At 35.8% G+C, this 25,564-nt stretch overlaps 1 protein-coding gene across 2 annotated transcripts in view; it reads left to right on the top strand.

Moving 5' to 3' along the window:
* Positions 1 to 9,261: 9,261 nt before the first annotated feature.
* Positions 9,262 to 25,564, top strand: part of LOC149801505 (acidic skeletal organic matrix protein-like) — a 34,809-nt gene continuing 18,506 nt past the window's right edge. Inside the window, exon 1 of one of the 2 annotated variants that reach the window (XM_089955683.1) lies at positions 9,262 to 9,284. The gene's annotated coding sequence lies outside the window, so the exon portion shown is untranslated. Of the gene's footprint in view, positions 9,285 to 10,072; positions 10,097 to 25,564 lie in introns of those variants that run through there. The other variant, XM_089955682.1, reaches the window with a different exon arrangement.

The following is a 25,564-nucleotide window of genomic DNA, read 5'->3' as shown; positions in this document are numbered from 1 at the left end:
ATATGATCTTACAGTCAACAGATGTCTTCAATCAGTAAAGCATGGGAGGGGGCGATCAAAAGAAAGTGCGGCCGACTTTTGGGGTGGTGGTCCTCATTTCAGTGCACCGTTTCATAATCTGAGGTTAAAAATTTTTTTATGTTTTCGCCAAGTGACGTTGACTCGTTAAACTATACAAATGCCTATCCGATGCTTGTATGAGAAACCGACCCCCAAAAGTACGCGGACTACTTGGGAGGGGGCCTTATCAAGGCCATGGGGGCTAGAAAATATATATTGTTCAGCCAAGTGACGTTGACTCATGAAACTAACCAAAGGCTAGTCCGAGGTTTGTACGTAAGTATGGTTATTATTCTTGAAATGGGGGAGGGGGCGTTCAAGGCCCTATTGTGAGAATGAGGTAAGGCTGATATAATAAGAAAGGCAGGACTGCGACCAGTTTGAATGACGTTGAATATCTGCTGATTCTTGGGCAGTTGGTAAGGTTTTTGTCATGTTTCGTACCCAGCGAATCGCTAAGTAATTTACATGAAATATCTCTTCTGCTTTCACAGCGAATCACAGTATATTGGCACTTATGAATTAGACAGATCAAAATTGACTGTACACGCATTTAACAGAGAATTTTATGAAGTGTCTGGGCACTCAAGTTCTATTATCACAACAGGTATTAATTTTGCCGGAGCCTGGGAGACAAGCGTGTTATTATCAGTGATCAATTATCACAGGTATATTTAGCGGATTGACACGTGATAATGTGAATGCCTAAATGTGTGTCGAATTTGGAATTCCGGAAATTCGCTGTGGCTGAAAACATACATTATATTGAACCAATGACTTGAGTGAGGGCCCGGTAGCAGAAACATTTATTGTATAATATCTGAATTTTATGTTGTGCTAAACAACTTTGTATAAGCTGAATTGGTTACACAATTTTCAACAAGCTGTACTTAATTTTGATGAGTATGAAAATACTTTACAGCAGTTGTTATTGATTTAAATTCCATTATTTAACCTGTATCGAAATTAATTTATTTTAATTGGCCTCGGTGTATATTTAAGTTTTACCAGAGTTTTGACGTTTGCTATTCTCGCTTGGAATGATTGTTTGTAAATTTTGCAGTATATTATCTTCTCTGAGTTCACGTGATCGATAACAAGAATGTCATATATCACACCTTTAAAACACTCAGTCGCTGTTTTAGGCGATAGCGGCTCAGCTTCTGTGTACCTACTTTCAACGTCTATGAATGTCAGCGCTTAATTTATGTGCGCAAACGACTTTGTCGTTTCGGTGATGTGATGATAGTGTTATGTAGTAAAGCAAGATATCTACCTCATACACTTCCTTGGGTGGGCTGACATCGAACCGCCCATGCTGCATCGTTTTGGGACCTGATAGATAAATTTACCATATTGCACGTCTTGACACTCAATCTGCGGTAACGGCACGCGGGACACCTGCTGCATCGGCATATTTGATAATCGCTGCTGTCGTCTCTCTCCCTGTGAATCAACTTGACGTCCGCGACATGTCGTTGTTGCAGATCTTTCTTTTGTACGCGACATCATGTGTATGCAACACTTGATCATTCATATTTACCGAAAATTCGCCTGGATTTGGTTGATTTTTTCGTCGAGTCTAATATCAAGTCGGGTTCCAGGACCACAGTAAATATATCCCGCAAGATGTTTTTCCCCCGGGTACTTCGCCCATGGCGTTCTTGGTAATTTCCCGAGTGTCGCGGCGATATCACCGCCAGTTACTGTGCCGGCTTTCACAGACTTATATTTTTATGCCGCATTTTACACACTTGCCTTTAGCGCTCGCCTGTTATTTTTCGTCGTTGTTGTGCTTATCCCAATTATATATGTGACCGTCTTACATCGAACTCATGTAATACTATATTTGTACAATATAAACGTGATTTCAATTTACAGCGTCACGCGAACAAGCACCGGTCAAGAATCATCCAGTGTTACAAAATTCCATTCGAGCTATTATAATTGGTCCGTCTGGGTCGGGTAAAACTCATTTGTTGTTCAACCTGATAAACAGAGAAACGGTTATGTTTGCAAAACTTTACATATTTCTACTGGAATGAAACCTTTAACTTTCAACTAGTTTAGTTCAAATTGTTGCTGACACTGGTCGTTTTTCTGTTTTGTTTGTTTGTCTCGTCTATGTTTTGCATTTGCCTTTGAGAAAGAGTCGAAAGCGCTCATTCTATTCAGACATTACTTTCGCACTGCTCATTGTCAGTTTAGTGCATATATATGCATACATATATATATATATATATATATATATATATATATATATATATATATATATATATATATATATATATATATATATATATACTGCTACTACTATCATACAGATTAGGAATATTTTAAACCGTACTTATTCCGTCTCTATCTGGGGTATTTTTATATTCTCTCTCTCTCTCTCCATATATATATATATATAGAGAGAGAGAGAGAGAGAGAGAGAGAGAGAGAGAGAGAGAGAGAGAGAGAGGGAGGGAGGGAGAGAGAGAGAGATAGAGAAAAAGATAGATAGATAGTATGTACGCTGTATCAATGATATACCACGAGGTGTATAATGTATTCAGCGAGTGGTATATCATTGATACAGCATACATACTATACACATATTTTATTTATACCACATACAAGTTTTCATTTTATATGGGAGATAAAACTGACGGCTATAAACAATGCAGTTTAGGGGAGTGAACTCTTCACAACCCCTTTCATATATCTACGCTCAAACAAGATGTTTTGTACTGATTCATAATTTCCTGTACACTTCAGTCATATTAATTGCTATGTTTCCTTTAGCAATATTAAATGAAATGAAAACACAAGGCTGATAGTTAACATTCAAAATTCTTCTTAATAATGTGCATGCAAACATTGAATTTTCAGCGTTCATATATCGCAACACTTCCATTCGATCCAGAAACATCAAAACAATGAAGGAACAAGAGGTAATTAAACAATTTAGTCATAATTACATTTCCATGATATAGTTTCTGTCCATAATTTGCTATTCCTACTGACTGTCAGTGTCACTTTCAATAATTCTTCTACGTTCCGCAGTGTGGACCTTGTTTGAGAACTCACGGTACTAATTCAGTTCCTACAGTAAACCTATGCAAACACCATGATATTAAAATTCAATAACTTAAAAGTATTGAGTGCTCATGATCAAACCTATATTTATCAGTATAGGTGAAACCTGGATGCCAGCTTCTGTGGAGAAGAAAGGATGTGAGCCACGGCATTTTCTGGACTTCCATGTTATTTGAAACATGTGCTTTAAGTTCCGCATCAAAGAGTCATGTGCTAATTTTAGTAATAAGTGTTCCAAACTCAAGACTATTAAAGGACTGAAATTCCATCAATTAAACAATATCTCTATTTTTTTCACTTACAACTAGGAGAAACTCTCAAAAGAGTCTTTTTCCTACAACATAACTTACGTTATTAACCAATCCTGGTCAGCCTTACCCATGTATACTCTATTTCCAGGCCTGTTCCCATTTTTCCATGCCATTTGTACTCTGTGTCCTTGAGTATTCGTCTACTGAAGGAAGTTGACCAAGTTAGAAATCTCGTTCACATTTTGCGGGAGGTTCATAATAAACATATTTTGTACGGAAATGTTTGATCCGAAGAATGGGTTGCTGATAATCTGATTTTGCTGAATATTACATGTTTGGGAACTTGATATACCGTATAGAAAGGATTTTCACGTTTGACAAAAGTGTGCTGGTCTTAGCTTGCAGATAGCAAGTGGACCTCTCTCTTTGCTGTTTTTGTTTTCAATACATCTTAGGATTAATATCCCTGATGTCCTAGTCATTGTCTCTTGTTCTTGTTTTGTCTGCCTTTCACTGAGTTCAAGATACTCGAGGCCATTCGATAATATATATATATATATATATATATATATATATATATATATATATATATATATATATATATATATATATATATATATATATATATATATATATATAACTCTTATCTGGCCTGCCCTAAAATGTATTGACACGACGCTTCACCAATATTTCTACTTGGTTTCAGAGGTCGCGTTTGATGTTCACCGTATCAGACAGCATTTGACTGCGATAACAATGTACGGATTAACGACCTAGTCAGTGTAGTGCTGGTACAATAGAGTCCTAGTTATCCGACCTAAACGGGGCGGATAAGTAGTCGGGTTACAGAAAATATCGGATAATGCGAAAGGGTCTGGTGGTTGGGCGGCGAAACAAATAGCAAATTAAACGAAAGTTCAGTATAAATATGAAATCAGATTGATTAGTAATTATTCTACAGTACAACTAACATACCAGAGTAAGGAACTATTATTTGAAGAAATATATTTCATTCAAGTATACTGAACAATGGATTTTAAATTTAGAGTACAAGACCACAGGTTACTAACACAAGTAGTATATGCATTGATAGTGCATGACTGCGGGATGCTAACATAAATATTGACACTCCTGGACTACAGAATACGAAGACAAAGAGTTCCGATGTGAGGGTATGCAAGTAGAACGTCGTATGGCTATGTCGGATAAAGCGGAATGTCGGATAACCAATGGTCGGATAATCATGACTCTACTGTACTACCCTATATGTGTATTGAATAATTTCATATAAGGTATTTTAAAATATGCTCAAGAAACACTTTGAAAGAATTTACGTAAAATGCCATTTTTAGAAAATAAACAAAACTCCTTTTTCATATCATAGCAATATTCATCTAGAAACTGATTCAGAGCCGAAATAAAGTTTGGGAGACCCGGTGCACATAAGACTGGGGGACAGTCGACATATACAATTAAATGCATGGTCATGCATACCTTTGTGTATGTAATATTTTGTAAGTGGTTAATATTATCAACGGTTATTTTAGGGCTGTGCGAAATGAGGACAATGGGCCCTCCAAATCTAACTTATATATAAATACGATAAGACTACGTCACTAACATCATGCTAAGTAACTATAACTAATGGGGGGGGGGGTAATGCTGATTTATTTGCAACAAAAAAGCAGCCTGGGCCAATATATAACAACTTTATTGAATCAAACTGTAAACAGATAGCAACCAAAAAAAATTATTCCCGTACAACATTTTCACTCTCTCACGACAAAAAACCATATGACCTAATGTATGTATACATCCTTAAAAGCAAAATCGATATTAATAGTATGTATTGATTACATATGGTATAAATTACTGCAGACATTCGAGACATGAACTGCCATCCATATTGAATAATTTTAAACTTTACAGTAATGTGTCTCTCTCTTACGTTTTCAAGAGACATGGGTTAATTTGTCTTAGGAACACATATTTCAAAATGTAGTCAACTATGTAGATATGTAGTAAACGCCATGTTTTCTTACTTTAGCATGGGCAAATTTTTGAATGATGGTTTCGATTGAGATTCCTAGCATCAGTTAATGTTCAGCAGTGTTAATGCCTTTTGCCCGCTCATCCCCCATTGTTGATCGAAGTGTACTCTTTATAACAGCTAATTTGCTGAACGAATGCTCTCCAGCACATTGCAGCATGTGCTGATGGTGTGTGACAACCTCTTCATTTGACAAACTGTACAACACGAACCATTTCTTGAGTTTATATTTTCTTATGTAGACTTATGGACAATGCACAGCTACCTTGGTAGTTTCTTCCGTTATTTCACTGTATGTCGTTATGTTAAAGCCTGCCAGAAACTTGAAACGATTGCAGATAACTGTGCATGCGGCACATCTATCATTCATTGCCATTTTAAGGCAATCAGTTTATCCCAAAGTATATATCCCCGTGAAATTTCTCTCTTCCAGATAATACACTTCCTTCAGACTCATGACAATCGACATTTCTTTTTTTTTTTTTCTCTCCTCTTGTTCGAGTTACTGTGTAGTCTGACCAACGACATGCTGTCTGTGTCGTGGTATTTATGAAGAACAATAATATCAAAAAAGTACTTTCAGTTTATTATGAGCACGTTTGTAGTAGCACTTTGACTACTTGTTTTAACAGGTCTCTAGTCCTTGTTCCAGCCAGTAATCAACTGCTGCAGTTTACTGAAAACCACATGCAGGACCAATCGAATGGCATTCGCCCTTGCTAGCTTGGCATTGTTTTCAATAACATTTACTGGTTGATTATTTAACATGTTTAGTACATAGCTGTCGTTCTCTAAATTGAACCGCTCCGGTGGCCTAGTGGTCAGAGCGTCCGCCTCTGATGCGAGAGGTCGTGGGTTCAATCCCTAGCCGAGTCATACCAAAGACTTACAAAAATGGGACTAACAGCTGTCTCGCTTGGCGCTCAGCATTAAAAGGTTAGTGGTAGGACTGGTCGGCCTGGTGTCAGGATAATATGACCGGGTGGGACATCATGCTACATATCTGCTACATGATACCCCAGTGCTAGACATCACTATAAACTGCTACACTGCAGACATCGTAGCGATATTATTGGAAAATTGTTAAAGCCATGTTAGAAATAGAAATCACACACACACATCTCTCGATCGATCGAAATATATTCTCACAATAAATCAGCATACTGGTCACAGTTTGTATAAATAAACCTATGCTGTGCCAGAAAAATGAACATCATGTGGAGGAAGGGTTTTATTTTTTCCTAAGTCTGCTTGTATCTCGTGTTACTATAATCCATAGTAATATGCAGAAATTTGAAGATAGTTTGTCAGTAAATTGCTAGGACTTACGGTTGACTTCCATCCAGACAACGAGGGCAATAATCACTTATCTCAAATTTCACGGATGTACTCAATCCCCATACACGCGTTGCAGTTTGGGATTGAATGAGACTTGCTCAACACCTTTGTGATTCAGTCAAGTCACTAAACGATGAAAATGCAATTTATGGGTTATTCAATGCTTAAACAATGTTCATAATGTCTCCTTTAGTATTTATTCCTTGTCTTCATTTTGGTTGTGATATAAGAGTTAGATTTCGGCATTCTTGGCATAGATATAAAGATAATTGTTTATTCTTCAGAATATGAGCTTATGGTGTGGTGTCTGTGTTTGTTCCGGCCAGGCCTTGGTGATGATCCGGATGTAAAATATGTGTTCCATTGGACATTGTTTTGTTTACTGCCCAGCCTCTCAAAGAAATACCGGTGAACCTATAACAAGAACTTCCCTGTGAAGTTATCTTTGGAGGCACCTTAGATTAACATATGATTTGTATTGATATGGATACAGTGGAAAGTTCAGTACCGATAAACAAATGCAGAGGCTATAAACGAATATTGTGATATGAGTCCATAACCATGACAGAACCTCACATTGTGAAGATCTCGCGGAATCGCACGATATGTCTGGTTAAACGTGATGAGTAATTAAAGCAACAGAGTTAATAGTCGGGGCGTAAACGATGTGTTAAGTTACTGTCTGATTCATCTCTGATTTATTAATGCAACATTTCCCAAGAGCAGTCTCTAACAGACCATGACCTATGTATCCATGCAGTTTTATTAAAAGAGTACTATGGTCCTTTTATTCAAAATGTCGGCCTTTCTTCGCATCATCAAAACATGTTGGGATCGGTACATCCAGTTCATTGGCTTACACAATAGATATGGTATAAATATTATCTTCCATGCGTGCTCATTTCAAATGAAATACGAACCAATTAGAAAAAAATTTATTTCTAGTGTGGCATAGGAATCAAACGAACTAACTTAGCAATGAGTTTCATAAATTTCATTTAATATCAGCATAGGTATCAGATTATAGTAATCATATGACAAAAAAAATCCGTTTTTTAAAATATTTTTTCTTTATTTTGTTCCCAATAAAATAGCCTAATATTTTATTGAAATATTTGTTATGTACATTCGGATGCCCGGGGTACTGTTCTCTATGTCATCCTCTGTTCTGGGGGTTATACAAAACATTCTCCCTCTCACAGTCAAAGTTAAGCTGTAGTTGGTTTTTGGCAGTTTAGCAGCAGTAGTAGTCAGGACCGTCGTATGGACGGGTATTACATGCGACCGCCAGGGGCGCCAACTCCGGAGAAGGGGGCGCCATTTTGCGGAGTTTGCGGTATATTATTCTAAGGGGGGTGGGGCGTACAAGGAAGGCGCGCCCTTGTGTCTTGCGACAGGTTTGGTAGTGTAGGTAATAATATAACTAATCCAATTAGTAGAGAAAGTGTAAGATTGTGCTACTAAAACACATGACTGTTGTTTGTTGTATCCATATGGTCATCACCATTTAACTTTGGAAGTATGACGTTACCTAAATATCCCAAATGCCAAGCATGGTGCGAAAGAATGTCTCCAGAGACAAGTGTATCAAAAAAAAGACCCGCACAAAAAAACAAAAAAAAAAAAAAAAAAAAAAACAACACAACTGTCATGTTAGTCTCATTCCAAAGAATTTTGTGTTAAGATTTTTCCGACTAAGAAATAAAAATTTACGGAAACTAGGGACAATTATGAGGAATTTCTAATTTCGAGAGTAACATTATTTCGCTGTAATTTAAACATTAGAGAAGACAAAATATCTCATTCAAATTGTGTCGTGTATGTGGATTAAATACATTATACACTGTAAGAAAGCTATGTAGTAGAAACGTTAAATTTTTATTGCTTATTAGGAAAAACATAGTTAAATTTAATAACTTAAAAAATAAAAATATAGTAATATATCCTGCATATAGCAGGTAAACATGGATGGAATGACCGCGCTCTATCATACCTAAAACTGAGGTATAATCACATTTAATATATGGGTGTTATAAGAAATTAATAATAAATAGCTAATATTTATTACAAGAAAATGTTTAATTTTCTTCAGTTCCAATTTAGAAAATTATTTTGTAAATAATGGAACGATACGGGGCTCACTCCTCTGTTGTAGTGTATAGGCTATTATTAAAACGATATGTTAGATGTAGCTGGAGTGTCCCTGCTTTGGTTATTCAAGAGTAATTAGTGATCTGTGTCGCTATCGTATATAACTCTCTTTTTCTTTGGAGGAGGTGAAACTGTTTGTGACATACTTGTGTTGTCCTTTATATTGATTGTACACTTACCACCGTGTATAAAAGACCCTCCAAATACGGACACTATCGGATAACAATGTGCGTTACTTTCAAGTTCACCGATTCTATGAAAATATATTTGTCTGTCTTGGAAATATGGCAAGTGTTACAGTGAAATTTGCTTATGGATTAATGTGTTGACAGATAAATGATTTCTTCTGGCTGGTAAGTGCATTATTTGTCATTACGTAAAGTAGATATATTTTTTATTCAGCCGGGGTACAATGGATATGTTTAACAAAATTAAAATAAAGCATGTTTGACATAACACATTTCTGGCTGTTACTAAATTTCCGTTGTTGTTAAGAGAGTTGGGAGACTATGAAGTGTATAGGTCTATATTCTGTATGCATGGATCATTGTTTTCGGTCATAGTTCATTCACACAGCGTTGAGAATTTTATCAAATATGTACCAGTCAAATTTTCAGGTCAGCGACACTAAATGTAGCTAACAGTATATACTTTGTTTCACACGAACTATTTAAAACTAGTTAGGTAGCTTTAGCTACATTTGAGGACGCTGACCTGAAAATGTACTGAGCTAGGCCTGCATATAGGATGTGTGGAACGAACTAGCATAATACCAAAAAGCTCGACATCGTTTGTGTGTGTGTATGTGTCTTTGTCTTTCGAGAAATGTTTTTGTATGGTGTGTTCTCAAAGATGACTTGACCTTAAGTTACTATGTTGTTCTTGTATATTTGTTGTTGTTTGATTTTTAGAACAACTACGTCAGACAGAGGAGAAGACAACAATTGTTTCTTTTTTTTTTTTAAAAAAAGTAGTTCTGAGCGCGTGGACCAAAACAGGTAGATTTCTCGGTCGCATGGGTGAGAAAACCTTTACTACAGCAACGGCCAATCAACAAGGCAAAATGCAAAATACCGTGTCTGACGTACATGTATTTAAGATGATGATAGGAAGTTTATTGATCATTGTTGACGCAGAAGCGAGAGAGTAAACGTATGCTTTACAGGTAAGTTTCCGTAATATCGTGGATATGTTACGCTTTTTGAATGCTGTTAATATTTAAAGGTTGTTGCTAAGTGTATTGTATGAAAATAGTGTTGTCACCATGTTGAGACTATTCAGAAACTGCATTGTACTAAACAATGGTTTATTTCTAAAAGACAAGACGATTCAATAACCTTTTCATAACTGTAGTTAGGAACCCGGTCTCAGTTTAACCAACACGTCTTAACTTAAGTCACGACTTGAGACATTTGATTGGTCAGTTTTAGGTCAGATTTGAATTTCATCCAATACATAAGTTTAAGTCTAGGCGTAAGTCATCTTGTTGGGATCAAGGACGGGTGCCTCTTTCTGTAAGCGTCTCAACTTTGTACAAAATGTCGGAACTAGTTGTCCAAGTTTATTATTTGTTAACTACAGAAGGAGAACTGAATTGAGAGGGGGGAAAAAGAGAGTATATATAGAAAATTTAAATAAGAGCTCGTGGATTCTGTGGATGTCTGCAAGATTGACGCTGTTGTGCTTAAGGGTAATTACCGCTTGACAGCGCTACAGAGCAAGAATTTAAACCGTTCTACATGAGGAGCAAATCAGAGGCGCCGCGGGGGGGGGGGAGGGGGGTCGCCAAGCGAAGTGGGTTGAGTGTGTCGCAGTCGGAAGATATTTTTGCAGCTAAATAGTCCATGATATTTCACATTTATCTTAGTGTAATTGAGTAATTCTTCATTAAAGGTTTTTAGGAAGGGGAGGGGTGTTAACTGACATTAAAAAACTGTTATCTATGCACATCAAGTACTGGCGCCTCAAAAGAACATTGCCACAATGCGTCTCGAACCTTAGTTTCTGAGAGAATGAATTTAATCACACTGCCAGATCCTTTATAGTTTCCAGGGCCAAGCGAAAAATAGATCCATAATTTAGGGATTGAGAAGTAGTTGTAATAATGGATTCTCGGGACACTTCTTTTGACGGTTTTGTTTTCTTCCGTCTATCGATTTCGCTATTTCCTTTGTATTCCTATGATCACACAGTAACCCTTGCCTTTAGTAATGATAAAAGTCATATTAGAAACGGACCTGAACGGTGGCCTAGTGGTTAGACTCAGGGGTGGGCAAACTACGGCCCGCGGGCCGCATGGAGCCCGCCAAGGGCTTTCATGCGGCCCGCCATGGGGTTTCATACGGCCTAGGATCACTTGCACTGACTCTGTTTATGTTATTCTGTTTATCAAATAAATGTACTTCTTTTGAAGTTTAAGTTTTCAAATATTAACAACATATATACAACTGAAAATTAATTATGATGTTATTTAGAAAAACCTTTTGTTTTTGCTATTTCAAATATTAATTATTTTATTTAATGAACTATGCGGCCCGCGACAAGGTGTAAATTTGTGTATGCGGCACTTGCAGTGAAAAGTTTTCCCACCTCTGGGTTAGAGCATCCAGATGCGGGAGGTCGCGGGTTCGAACACCGGCGGAGTCATACCAAAGACTGATAAAAATGGTATTAACAGCTGCCTCACTTGATGCTCAGCATTAAGAGACGAGTGTTAGAACTGGTCATCCTGGTGTCAGGATAATGTGAGTGGGTGGGACATCCTGCTACATGTCTGCGGCATGATGCCCCAGTGCTAGACATCACTGTAAACTGCCACACTGCAGGCATCGTAGGGATATGACTAAAAAACTGTTAAAACTACGTTAAAAATCCAAATCACACACACACGCGCACACATTCTTGCATTTGGTGGATATCGATGACTCAGGTATGGTACCGCGTACCGAGGACATTTGTGTCCCACTCAGTCACATTATCCTGACACCAGGCTGAACAGTCCTAACAATAGCCTCTTAATGCTGAGCCCAAGCGAGGCACCTGTTAGTACCATTTTGTAAGTCTTTGGGATGTCTCCGCCGGGGATCGAACCCATGACCTCAATCGTCCGAGGCGGACGCTCTAACACCTAGGTCACCTGAGCGGTGAGGACATTTGTTCTGGCGATCTTTGAGACAAAATCTATTGAGTTTCCGGCAGTCAATTTATATAAAATGGTGATGCATCAAGGAGGGAACTGTATTATCAATTATAATGAATATGTAAATTTAGCAATGGAAGCGTGGACGCACACGTTTACACAGGTATTTTGTATAATCCGTGCAAACTAAGGACTCACAAAACTGTTGACCACAACACGGAAACTGTAGACAATGTGACGTCACGACCAGCTGTGACTCCCATTGTCTTGCGAAATGAAAATGAAGAGAAACGTCATTAAACTGTACATTAACTGTTCAGACTGATAGGGTTGGTGTACTCAGACGTAATTGTGGTTCGTTTTGTTTCCCTCAGAAATATCTTTAACCGTTTCCATAATAAATGGCCGATCACATCATTATCCCGTCTCTAATTCAGGCATCAGTCTTTAATTGTTACTTCATATATCAATGTGGCAGGCTGGTGATTCCGTACTGTTCATAGATGTGTTTAGACGGAAGCACAGTACTGGGATTGGTAATATGCTCGTGAATCAAAGCGTGTATTGTTATATTGTAAGTGTGCACAAATTGACAATATCAAGAACAATTTATATATGACATAAACCTATTCTACTAAATCTTAAACCATCATATAATTCATGAAACCTGAAACTGATTTTGCTTGTTGGTATTATGACTGAATTCGATTCAGTTATTTCACATTAGTAAAATGTATGAAGACTATTTGGTTAACTTTGACCTAAGAATTTAACGTACACAATACAGTTACGTTCGTGTATGAGTGGATGTTATATAGAATTCGATGCCAATGTTTGTCAGACAATCCAGACAAAGAAAAATGGACTCAGTGGTATCCAACCTGTATAATTTGTTCAGTACGTGTATGAAAGGCATACTGAGACACAGACGTAGCTATTTCATAAAAATAGTATAAACACATCAGTCTAAGTACATTTCTGAATAAACTCTGGCCTCTTCGAAAGTCGGGATAAATGATAAATCATTTTATGTCAAGGGCATTATCCTCACTGAAAGCTTTCAGGTTTTTAATATTTTATAAGTGAGTTATTACAAACTATATAGTCATTTCATTTCACCCAAGCACGAGATGTATACATTTTTCATTGAAACGAAACGAGGCTTCCTGGGTTTCTTTTTAATGAAATGTTTATACAACGAGTGGTATATCACTGATACAGCGTACATAATATACATATATTTTCCATTTGAACGGAGTTAGAATGACGAAAGGCAACTGTGTATTGCCTGGAAGAATGAACTCGCATCTATGCCGAGTGTGTCCGTTACAAAATGTAGTTCTGTCTGTGTCTGCTGAATCACCGGTTCACATTGATAAGTTGGTTGTTTTCATTTTTGAGTTTCTATCTTTATTCACATTGATTAAATCAATACAAGTTGCAGCCAAAACTACCACTACCAAAGCAGCAATGAGACAACGAGTATGGCATGAGCATAGAACGTGATTGGGGCAGTTAAAGCTAATGATATCAAGTCATGAAGTTGTTTCCTTTAATAAAACAAAACAAAAACACATTCAAAAACATACAAAAACAAAAAACCCAACTGTCTCTTCCAGGACCACATATATCCCTAATAAACGAGATAATATTCAATGATTGCTCAAACTAGGAAAATTTAAGTCACTTTTCCCATGATTCAATGGTGTGTGTGTGTGTTTAGGTATAATATTCTTATCACTTAAAGGTCAAAAGAAGAAGACACCGGTAACTTTTCTTTGGTTTTTTCTCTTAAAATCAGACTGAAAAGTTGATAACACATCACACAGATTCACCTTCTTACGGCCTTCTTTCTTCCATTCTTCTCTTTCTTTCTTTCTCTTATTCTTTCTTTCTTTCTTTCTTTCAGAGTTTGTCTCTTTTTGGAATTTCTTCACTGACATGAATTCTTCCTATTCAGTGTCTTCTAGTGGTCCTGCCTTCTAGCATTTCTTGAGGGGTAAGGGTTTTCTCCTGTTTCTGAAGAAGTCTCATCCTTCTTCGCCTTCTACTTATTCTCTTAGTTCTTAAGACACTCAGAACAAAATGTATTATTTTCCAGACAATGATAACGGGCATCTTTACCTATCTATTCAAACCTTTCCATATTAGTCCTTTAGAAAGAATTGTTCACAGCAAGTCTTTGAACAAAAAAACTTAAATCATAAAAATATGGCCAACAAAGCTATTTTGGTAATTGTAAGAAATGATTAAATAAAGAACAAATTTCTTTTTGCCATTAAAATTTACAAATAATATACTGTTTATTCTACATCTTGCTGGATATCAACTAAAAGAGAGTAATTTGTTTCTGTTGTATATTATCGAAATCAAGAAAGAAATAAAACGATAAAGTCATTAATAAAAAAAATATAAATAAATAAATAATTGTTGTGTTCAGTGATTTTTTCTAGTTGCAGTGAATAAAAGATTTACGTTAATAATGTTATATTTATTGATCAGCAAAATTTTGTTTTTCTTCGATAAAACTGCAGAACATGTTGTAAGGATCTGACTTGAAAGTGTATGCGGATGTTTTGCGAGGTCACGAGGTGTTAATTATTGTACATATTAATTATGACATGTGTACCATATAACTATTGTACGTGTTAATTATGACATATGTACCATAAATTATTGTACGTGTTAATTATGACATATGTGCCATATAATTATTGTACGTGTTAAGTATGACATATGTACCATATAATTATTGTACGTGTTAATTATGATATATGTACCATATGTATTTCTAAATCTACATACTACAATACTCATCGGATTCTCACCCGTCACTCAGCATTCAGAAGTTAGTGTTAGGACTAGTCGACCTGTTGTCACGATAGCATGACTGGGTGGGACATCATGCTACCTGTCTGCGGCATGATGCCCCTGTGCTAGACATCACTATAAACTGCAACACGGTAGACATCGTAGCGATATGACTGGCAAATTGTTAAAGCTACTTTAAAAAAAAGAAATCATACACACACACACACACACACACACACACTCACTCTCTCTCTCTCTCTCTCTCTCTCTCTCTCTCTCTCTCTCTCTCTCAATATATTCTCACTGTAAAGCACCATACTGGTCAAAGTTTGTATAAACCTACGCTGTGCCAGAAAAATGAGCATCAAGAGAGGAAGGGCGGGGGCGGTTTTATTTTCTCCAAAGTCTGTCTCTATCTTGTGTTACCAGAATCCTTGGTAGTAGGCAGAAATTGGAAGATAGTTTGTCAGTGAATTGCTAGGACTTAAGGCTGACCTTCCATCCAGACAACGAGGACATTAATCGTTTATCTCAAGTGTCACGCATGTACGCAATCCCCATATACGCGTTGCAGTTTGGGATTGAATGCGACTTACACAATACCATTGTGATTCAGTCAATTCAATAAACGAAGAAAATGCAATTTATGGGTTATTCAATGCTTAAACAACGTTCATAATGTCTGATTTAGTATTTATTCCTGCCTTCTTTTTGGTTTTGATATAAGAGTTACATTTCGGCATTCTTGGTATAGATATAAAAGTAATTGGTTATTCTTTAAAATATGAGCTTATGGTGTGATGTCTGTGTGTGTTCCTGCAACAGTGCCAGTCCTTGGTCATGATCCGGATGTGAAATCTGGGTTCCATTGCACATTGCTTTGTTTACAGTCCAGCCTCTCAAAGAAATACCTGTGAAACTATTACAAGAACTTCGCTGTGAAGTTATCTTTGGAGGTACGTTAGAATAACATATGATTTGCATTTATTTGGAAACAGCGGAAATATCAGTACCGATAAACAAATGCAGAGGCTATATACGAATGTTGTGATCTGAGTCCATAAACCATGACAAACCCTCACATTGTGAAGATCTCGCGGAATCACACGATATGTCTGGTTAAACGTGATGAGTCATTAAAGCAGCAGAGTTAATAGTCGGGGCGTAAACGATGTGTTAAGTTCCTGTCTGATTAGCTCTGATTTATTAATGCAACATTTCCCAAGAGCAGTCTCTTACAGACCATGACCTATGTATCCATGCAGTTTTATTAAAAGAGTACTATGGTCCTTTTATTCAAAATTTCGGCCTTTCTTCGCATCGTCAAAGCATGTTGGGATCCATAATTCATCCAGTGCATTGCTTTACATAATAGATATGGTATAAATATTATCTTCCATGCGCGCTCATTTCAAATGAAATATGAATCAATTAGAATAATTTATAGCTCTAGTGTGGCATAGGAATCAAACGAATGGTCATCACCATTTAACTTTGGACGGATGACGTTACCGAAATATCCCAAATGCCAAGTATGATGCGAAAGAATGTCTCGAGAGACAGGTATATCAATAAAAAGACCCGTACAACTGCAATGTTGCTACCATTCCAAACAACAACAACAAAACACAGCATAACTGCCATGGTAGTCTCATTTCAAAGAAATTTGTTTTAATATGTTTGCGACTAAGAAATACAAATTTATGGAAACTTGAGACAATCTTGAGGAATTTCTAATTTCGAGAGTAACATTATTTCGATGTAATTCAAACATTAGAGTAGACCAAATGTCTCATTCGAATTGTGTCGTGTATGTGGATTAAATACATTATACACTGTAAGAGACCGCTCCGATGACCTAGTGGTTAGTTTGTCCGCCTTAGTTTGCGGGAGATCATGGGCTTGAACCCCGGCCGAGTCATACCAAAGATTTATACAGTTGGTACCCACAGCTGCCTCGCTATGCGCTCGTAGCGATATGAATAGAAAATTGTTAAAGCTACGTTAAAAATTTAAATCACACACATACACACTGTAAGAAAGCTATATAGTATAAACGTTAAACGTTTGTCGCTTATTAGAAAAAACATAGTTAAATTTAATAATTTTAAAAAATAAAAAAGATAGTAATATATCCTGTATATAACAGGTAAACATGGATGGAATGACTGCGCTGTACCATACAATATTTTAAGTCCCAAGGTTCTAGAGTGCAGGTATGTAATATTCAAAAGAAGCCATTCATCGCCATTGCGTATGACGTTTGAATCATGTTCAATATAACCTTTACTATAGCAACGGACGATCGACTAGGCAAAATACCGTGTCTGACGTACATGTATTTAAGATGATGATACGAAGTTTATTGATCATTATTTACGCAGAAGCGAGAGAAAACGTGTGCTTTACAGGTAAGTTTCCGTACTAGCGTAGATATGTTACGCTTTTTGAATGATGTTAGTATTTAAAGGATGCTGATAAGTGTATTGTATAAAACTATTGTTGACACCATGTTGAGACTTTCAGAAACTGCACTGTACTAAACAATGGTTTATTTCTTATTTCTTAAAAGACGATTCAATCACCTTTTGAAAACAATAGTTAGGAAGTCGGCTTCAGTTTAACCAGCACATGTCTTAAGTCACGACTTGAGACATTTGATTGGTCAGTTTTAAGTCAGATTTGAATTTCAGCCAATACATATGTTTAAGTCTAGGCGTAAGTCACCTTGCTGAGATCAAGGACGGGTACCGCTTTCTAACTACAGAAGGAAAACTGAATTGAGAGGAAAAAAGTATATATATATATATATATATATATATATATATATATATATATATATATATATATATATATATATATATATATATATATATATATATAATTAAGAGTTCGTGGATTCGGTGGATGTCTGCACAATTGATAATGTTATGCTTAGGGCTAATTATCGCTTGACATCGCTACAGAGCATGAATTTAAACCGTTCAACATGAAGAGCGAATCAGTGGTAGAGAGAGAGGGGGAGGGACCGCCAAGCGAAGAGGGTGGGGATGTTTTTGCAGCTAAATAGTCCATGATATTTCACATTTACTTTAGTGTAATGGGGTAATTCTTTACAAAATGTATTGTAGGAAGGGGGAGGGGTGTTAACTGACATTAAATAACTGTTACCTCAGCACAGCAAGTATTGGCGCCACTAAGGAACATTGACACAATGCGTCTCGGACCTTAGTTTCTGAGAAAATGAATTTAATCACTGTTCCTTAGCTTTCAGGGCCAAGCAAAATAAATGCATAATTTAGGGATTGAGAACCAGTTGTGTGTTTGTGTGTGTGTGTGTGTTGGATTTTTAACGTAACTTTAAAAAGGACTATATTGAATAAGGGCCATTTTCTGTCCCCGTTTTTATGGGGGAAAAAAATTCTTGTAAATATCACAACTCTGTGCCTTATTGTAATTTTCGATGTATAAATCACCCTATTCTGCATTAAATATGCACATAAATTTCTTTTTCATACCAAAATACGACCTTTGAACATGGTCTGGTATGGGAAATTTAAGAGAAAATGCTACATTTGAGCAACTTGAAACTAGAAATAAGATATAAGCGCCGGCTTGATCAGACAAGGTATTTACACTGATTAATTTTTATTAAAAGTTTTAGGTTCTCGTGATAACTCATGTGTTCACGTTTGCGCTAATCACTAAAAATTAAAAAATTCTTGAATTTTGCTGCCTATGCGTCAATGTCATTGTTTTCCCTGTTGCACCGTACCTGCCGAAGTATCGCTACGCGTGAGCAATTAGACCCGCATTTCTAGAGTGCGTTATATTATTTCCTTCATTATCATATTAGAAAAATTCCGGGAATAATAACGATTCAGATATTTTAAAAGTAATGTTATCCATTCTTTATCTCTTTCTTCATTCTATCTAAATTGCATTGGAAACAAGATTTTTCGAAGAGGCGCTGAAGGGGCATTTGGAACTATATATAAACAAAGACTAAGTGGATTAATCATTAAATGAAATTGTATTTTTACGTTGACAATTTTTGGCAAAAGGATGCTTTAAATAATAGGGTAAGTACATATATATTATTTATTTTATACATTAATAACAAGGGTTTTTCTTCAGTTCCATCACGATGCCGTTTGCTATGTTTAATTCACTATTACAGCGCAATTCCGTACATGTCATCTAAATGAATCTGTCAATTTTCTGCTGGAAATAACGTTTACAACCTGCGTACTTTTTCATTAAATTTTGTCAACTGTGTCTCACTTCATATAGTAACAATAACAATTCTTTAAAATTTTATCATTAAATGTGCAAACAGCAACTAATAGTCTGCAGTTCTATAAAGCAGCTTGGAAAAAATGTCATATGCATGATATACATATCCAGCTACCAATGTAGCAATAGCTCAAACGGTTGAGCAGTTATTCCGGAAACCTATCGCACCAACTTCAAATCCCACACGCGGCAAATATTGTTTTATTTTCCTATTTCTTTTTTTTCTTTTCTTTTTAAGAATTAATATTCATAATATCAATAGCTGTGAATTTATTTTGAAATAAAATTAGAAAACAGCTCAGCAAAACCAACAAAAAATAATGCACAATTGAAAAATCAATTTAATTTTTATTTCAAGCAAGGTGACATTTTTATCAATATGTTATTCATCTAAAATCGAACATTACAAGGGTGGCCAATCATGTCAGCTTCAGAAAAAAATGGTAGTGGAAACCTATGTTGTGAAGCGGTTATTCTTCCATATTTAGATAGTATAACTTTCATACAAGTATATTTGTATTCAATTTTTTCATACTGAATTTTTATCATATTTTCCGATACTCTCGTCCATAACAAGAATAATCGTTTAAAGAATGACATAAATTTTTTTAACTTGCTTACTACACTAATGATGTTTTTAACAATTGCTAAAAAAGTTAACAATTCCTAAAATTTTAATCTGTCCAAACAGTGGGAACAATGTCCATAGTCCCGATGGAAGCCAATTAATTATGATTTTGCAACTGAAAATAATATTTGCATTACTTCTGTGCCAAAATACCTATTAGTTCAATATACTTATCTAATTACTGCATATTTATTGTAATGACATTATGTCTTTATTTCATTAAATGAGCACCTCAGAACTTTCTAAACTTATTAATTCAGGTATAATAAAACAAAAAACTAAAATGCCATAAAATTTACAGGTGAAAATCTTTTATTCAAAGTAGAACTTGCTTGAATAAAAGTAATATCACTAATACTACTACTAGTAATAATAAATAATAACAGCAGTAGTAAATTAATAACAAAATGTAGCCCACATACCTTTTTTTGTACGGGAAATAAACAATGGGGGGGGGGGTACTTACTAACCATAAAACATATATAGCATAAACTATATTCAGACCAAAGTGATTTAGAAGTACAAAATGTTGGCCTCTGTTATACGTCATAACTGATTACACAATAAAACTATTATATAAAACATGAATTATGACAATTAATACATACTAAGCTGAGTTTATTTTTATATATTCTACATACAATCTGTTTCAAGCTATATCACTACAAGAACTGTGTGGGTGGAAGTTGTAGGCTTCGAGTACCAATATATAATCAATATGATTGCCTAAGTGAATAGTTGCAAAATAATGAAAAGTAACCATAAATGAGTGTTATATAAGACTTTATGTCATATGTGACGGTTTATTAAATGGTCTGAAATCAAAATGTTCAATTAATTTCTACAAAAATCTGAAATGCCTAAAGCATATCAATGTTCCTGGTGCTACAAAAGGGTAAAACCATCAGCTAGAACAAAAGTACTTACAGGCATTCTAGAAAAGCATACAGAGGAATTATTGCAAAGGCCTGTAACGCAAGATGATGTTGTTTGCTCTAGTTGCCAATGTAAATATTACAGAAATCTGTCAGTCACCATGATCCAGATTTTCAGCTACCAACTACTTCAAGTGCTGCCTTAAAAAGCGCACAAACAATTCAACTACAAATTCCATCAACACCAAGAACACACAGACGTTGTGTTGTATGTAAAATACCACATGGGCATCGAAATCATCTTGTTAATGTCCCAATCTGTGCCATTACCCAGTCTTTTGTAGAGTGTGGTAAATTTATAAATTCGTACAGTAGATGTTGCAAATTTCATTTGGAAAACTCATACTTTAGTAATGAAGCCTTACAATCTATCAGTGCAACAAAAGAGTTTGAAGACTTTTCAAGAACAGACATTACCTCACTTTTACAAAATGTGCGTGAGTTAATTAAAACAAAGTCATATTTTAACTTTGATGCTCCTTCTTCCCTGTTTGATGATGACTAATTCCATCTTACTGGCTTGAAAAGAGATCAATTCCTGGAAGTGTCTTCTTTCTTGAATACACTGCATAATACACATGGTAGATGCACAAGTAAAACAGTGGAAGTATTTTGACAAAGTAGTGCCAAATACACTTGTTCCTCATATAGGTGATTTCCTTAGAATTATCTATGCATTAATGAATAAATTTTGACCACCTCTGGCCAACATGGATCCATCAACTGCTGAGACCGCAAGAAGGATGGTTGAAAAAGCAAAGGAACCGAACAGTGTTCAAATCCTGGTTCAAGAGAACAACTTGCTGAATAAGCACAATATCTACTTTAAGATGGATGCATCCACTGATGAACTGACTGATTTCCCCAGGCTCTCAGTTGATTACCTGCGTTACATCAATATGGGCATTTATCAAGTCAAACAGGCTCCAGGCTATACAAATGAACATCTCACAGATGAGGGGCTTTATGATGTTATGGTATGCATGGATTTTCCAGGCCTGTTGCATGCAAAAATCCAGTCTCGCCACTCCAGAAAGAAAACACATTCACTGTGGATCCAATACAAGCCAACGATTACACGGATTTCATCAAAGGATGGTACTGACCCTGCAAGGTTGGTGCTCGGGTTTTAGGGTGTTGTGCACACAAGTCAAGTGTCATATGGTTTCTGGGCTGCAAAAGATGGGAAAATGATGAGTTGACAAAGAGAAAATCACTAACTTGTCATCTTAAAGATGCATCATTTATTCCAGAATGTGAAAATAACAACGGTAAATCATTTGAGGAGTGCTTGCTACACCGCGACCAATACCCTCGTCAATAATAATCTGGTACCGTTTATATATATATATATATATATATATATATATATATATATATATATATATATGTGTGTGTGTGTGTGTGTGTGTCTATGTGTGTAAAAATATATTTTTATAATCTGAATTGTCATCCATATCAAGATGTTTATATTATTATGGCATGTCATTTGGGTGATAATGAGAAAGCAAGAATGATAATACATTCGCTCTTCAATTATCTTGACTTTTTATGTTTATGTTTTACTGACTAGTTTGTTTTTCAATACTTTTTACTGTGCAGTCATGGCACTGGTTCGGTCTGTAGAAAATGGCAAAGGTGTAGCTGACTACATCCAAGTTTCTTGTGATGTGTTGCCTGTATAATAAGCATTGGAAATAGTGTTACTGTATAATTTGTGGCCACCTCCCTTGGTGTCTCTATGAGGGGTCAAAGGTTAAATGGCAAGTACAGAAAAGTTTATCTTCTCACCCTTGTGATAGCAGGTGTATATCACTCTTATTATGTAATGTTGTGGTTGGATTGATGTGGATGCTATAAGCATCAGGATTTGCGAATAATTGTGTTTAACTACTAAGGTTAGGTATAAATTATTTTTTCAGTGCATTTCATTTGAAATCTACTATTGTGCTTCACTGACATATTAATAAAGTGTGTTCTCGCCATTGTAGATGTCACAGCTAAAACATAACAATAAGATGCATTTTTGGGGTGGGGTGGGGGTGGCCCATTTACCCATTACCATTCATGTTTTACAAAAGTATGCAAAAATTACAAAAGTGTTAGTGTAAGGGATATTACATATTGCTTGGCATTCACATTAAAATGCGAACATATTGGCCCCTGTTAATGCCTAAATATACTAATATCATTCAATAATATTAAACAATAATTCAAATAAATCAATAACATGAAACATCGTTCCATAATGTTAATCAGTATTTCATGTTGGAACATTTGTTATTATTTTATGGTTAAGTACCTTTTTTGTCAATGTAATTTAGGTGTAGTATGTAGTGGACATATACGTTAAATAAAATTTTATTTGCAGATCTTTATAACCCAAAAATAATAAAAATGCTTATTGCAAAATTTAAAACTGAGTGAATAGTTCTTGACAAAGCAGTATCTGTGAGAAGTAAATGGAAAAGATGACTACTTTTCATGTCTTTTTTTAAGTGTTTTGACAACCTGTAACCATGGCAACGGATTTGCTATTAGTTTTGGTTAACTGCTACCGTTAGGTAATGTGTGTTTAGTGAGTGCATTTCTTTTATCAGATGTTTCGTCGTCTCTTGCTTGCATAGATTTCTTTTTAACACGTCCCTGAACCTCCAGTTATATAGAAAGCCTTACGGCGAGATATTCGCAATATTTTTGCGTAGGAATACGGAGAACACGTCGGCCTACATGTATTATAGTTCTTACAATATTTAGGCACAAAAACTGTCTTTGAAACCATTGTAAACTTATAAAAGTCAATGAGATAATGTGACTAGCTTTCCTTTAATGGTATATATGAACACATATTCATATAACGTTATTTTATTCGTTAAAATGTTTCTATACGTTTTTAAATTTCTTCATTGCCCCCACCGAGGGCCCCAGTTTTGAGTCTACAAAGAATTGAATCTCTGCATACATGTGCATAGGAGGAGAGAGAGAGAAAGATTATAGTCATATATAGTTATTTTAAACGATGAAAAGGTAGAAAAATACTTACTTTGACTCGTTTTTCATCGAAGTTTATGTGCAAACTTGTCCCTAAAAATTCTTTAAAGCTGCATTAATTCTATGAATCCCCGAATCTTGCACGATGTAAATCACCATCTTTGCGGACTCTTAAGTGCTGGTAAATAGCATTTGCAAAACGAATAATAAAATGATTGTGTTTCCATTAGTTCGTTATAGGTATATGTTCTTTATAAACGTGTACATCCTCTCATTTCACAGACAACAGCATGCAGTTAGTGTAGTGCAGTATTCCCGCGCTGGTTTAAAAATATACGCAAAAGGTCTATAGAGTACAAAACCTATAGTCTGTTTCTTGCTTGTACTCTATAATACCATTACTTCTAAAACATATTTCACAGTTTTCAGAAGTTCATTAAAAGTGCTGAACCAATAGTTTATTTTTTTGTCTTATTAATGTCCATATATCTTTACGGATGAATATAAAGTTTATAACTAGATTGCAGTTTGACTATAGACTACCTCAAGGGGGGTGGGAGACAATTTATTGATTTTTTTCTTCTAAAAATAGAAACACAGTAGTGTATGTGTTATATAGCATGAAAATAAAAGGATAAAAGTACATAAATACATAAAGAACACTTGTCATTTCCATTTCAGGTAAGAAACCCATGTATTCGGTGAAGAAGTGAACATATAGGCCCCTGTTAACGTCTCCTTTACCGTCGTATTCAATAATATCACACAATCATTTAAATAATTCAATAATATTAAATAATATTTTATTGTGGAACAGTTTACTGAGGAACAGTTCTTGTATTGTACGATTAAGTACCTTTTTGTCAACGTATTTTAGAAAGTTTTCAGTTGACGTATAAATATGATATTCTATTTTTGTCTACGATGGACCATTTTGGAATAGTTTTAGAAACTAAACTTTATATATATACAGCTTTATAACCTCTACAATAATAATATTGCAAATCTGAAACTGAGTGAATAGCTCATGGAAAAGCAGTATCAATGAGAAGTAAATGGAAAAGATGACTGTTTTTCATGTATTTTCTGATAGTGTTTTGACACCCTGTAACCATGGCAACGGACACATGAACACAAAACTGATGTCAGAAATAACTGTTAACCACCTCATATATACATTATACATAATATAAGGACATTTGGAGAGGGGGCAGAAAATGGCCCTTATTCAATATAGTCCTTTTCAGTCATATATCTACGATGTCTGCAGTGTGACAGTTTTTAGTGATGTTTAACACTGGGGCATCATGACGCAAACATGTAGCATGATCTCCCACCCAGTCACATTATCCTGATAGAAGGCCGACCAGTCCTAACACTAACCTCTTAATGCTGAGCGCTAAGCGAGGCAGCTGTTAGTACCATTTTTTTTAAGTGTTTGGTATGATTCGACCGGTGATCGAACCCACGACCTCCCGCATCCGAGGCGGACGCTCTAACCGGAACGGTTAGAACCAGTTATAATAATGTGCCTCTCCATTTCGCTATTTCCTTTGTATTCCTATGATCACACGTGCAACCCTCGCCTTTAGTAATGATAAAGTCATATTAGAATCGGTCCTGAGCGGTGGCTAGTGATTAGAGCATCCGGAGGCGGGAGATCGCGGGTTTGAACTCCGGCCAAGTCAAACCAAAGACTCATAAAAATGGTACTAACAGCTGCCTCGCTTGGTGGTCAGCATTAAGAGGTGAGTGTCAGTGCTGGTCATCTTCGTGTCAGGATAATGTAATTGGGTGGAGCATCCTGCAATATGTCTACGATATGATGTCCAA

Source organism: Sinohyriopsis cumingii, chromosome 4 (assembly GCF_028554795.1).
Source record: "Sinohyriopsis cumingii isolate HCF-2022 chromosome 4, ASM2855479v2, whole genome shotgun sequence".
NCBI lineage: Eukaryota > Metazoa > Mollusca > Bivalvia > Unionida > Unionidae > Sinohyriopsis > Sinohyriopsis cumingii.
This window is presented reverse-complemented; position numbering and strand designations above follow the sequence as displayed.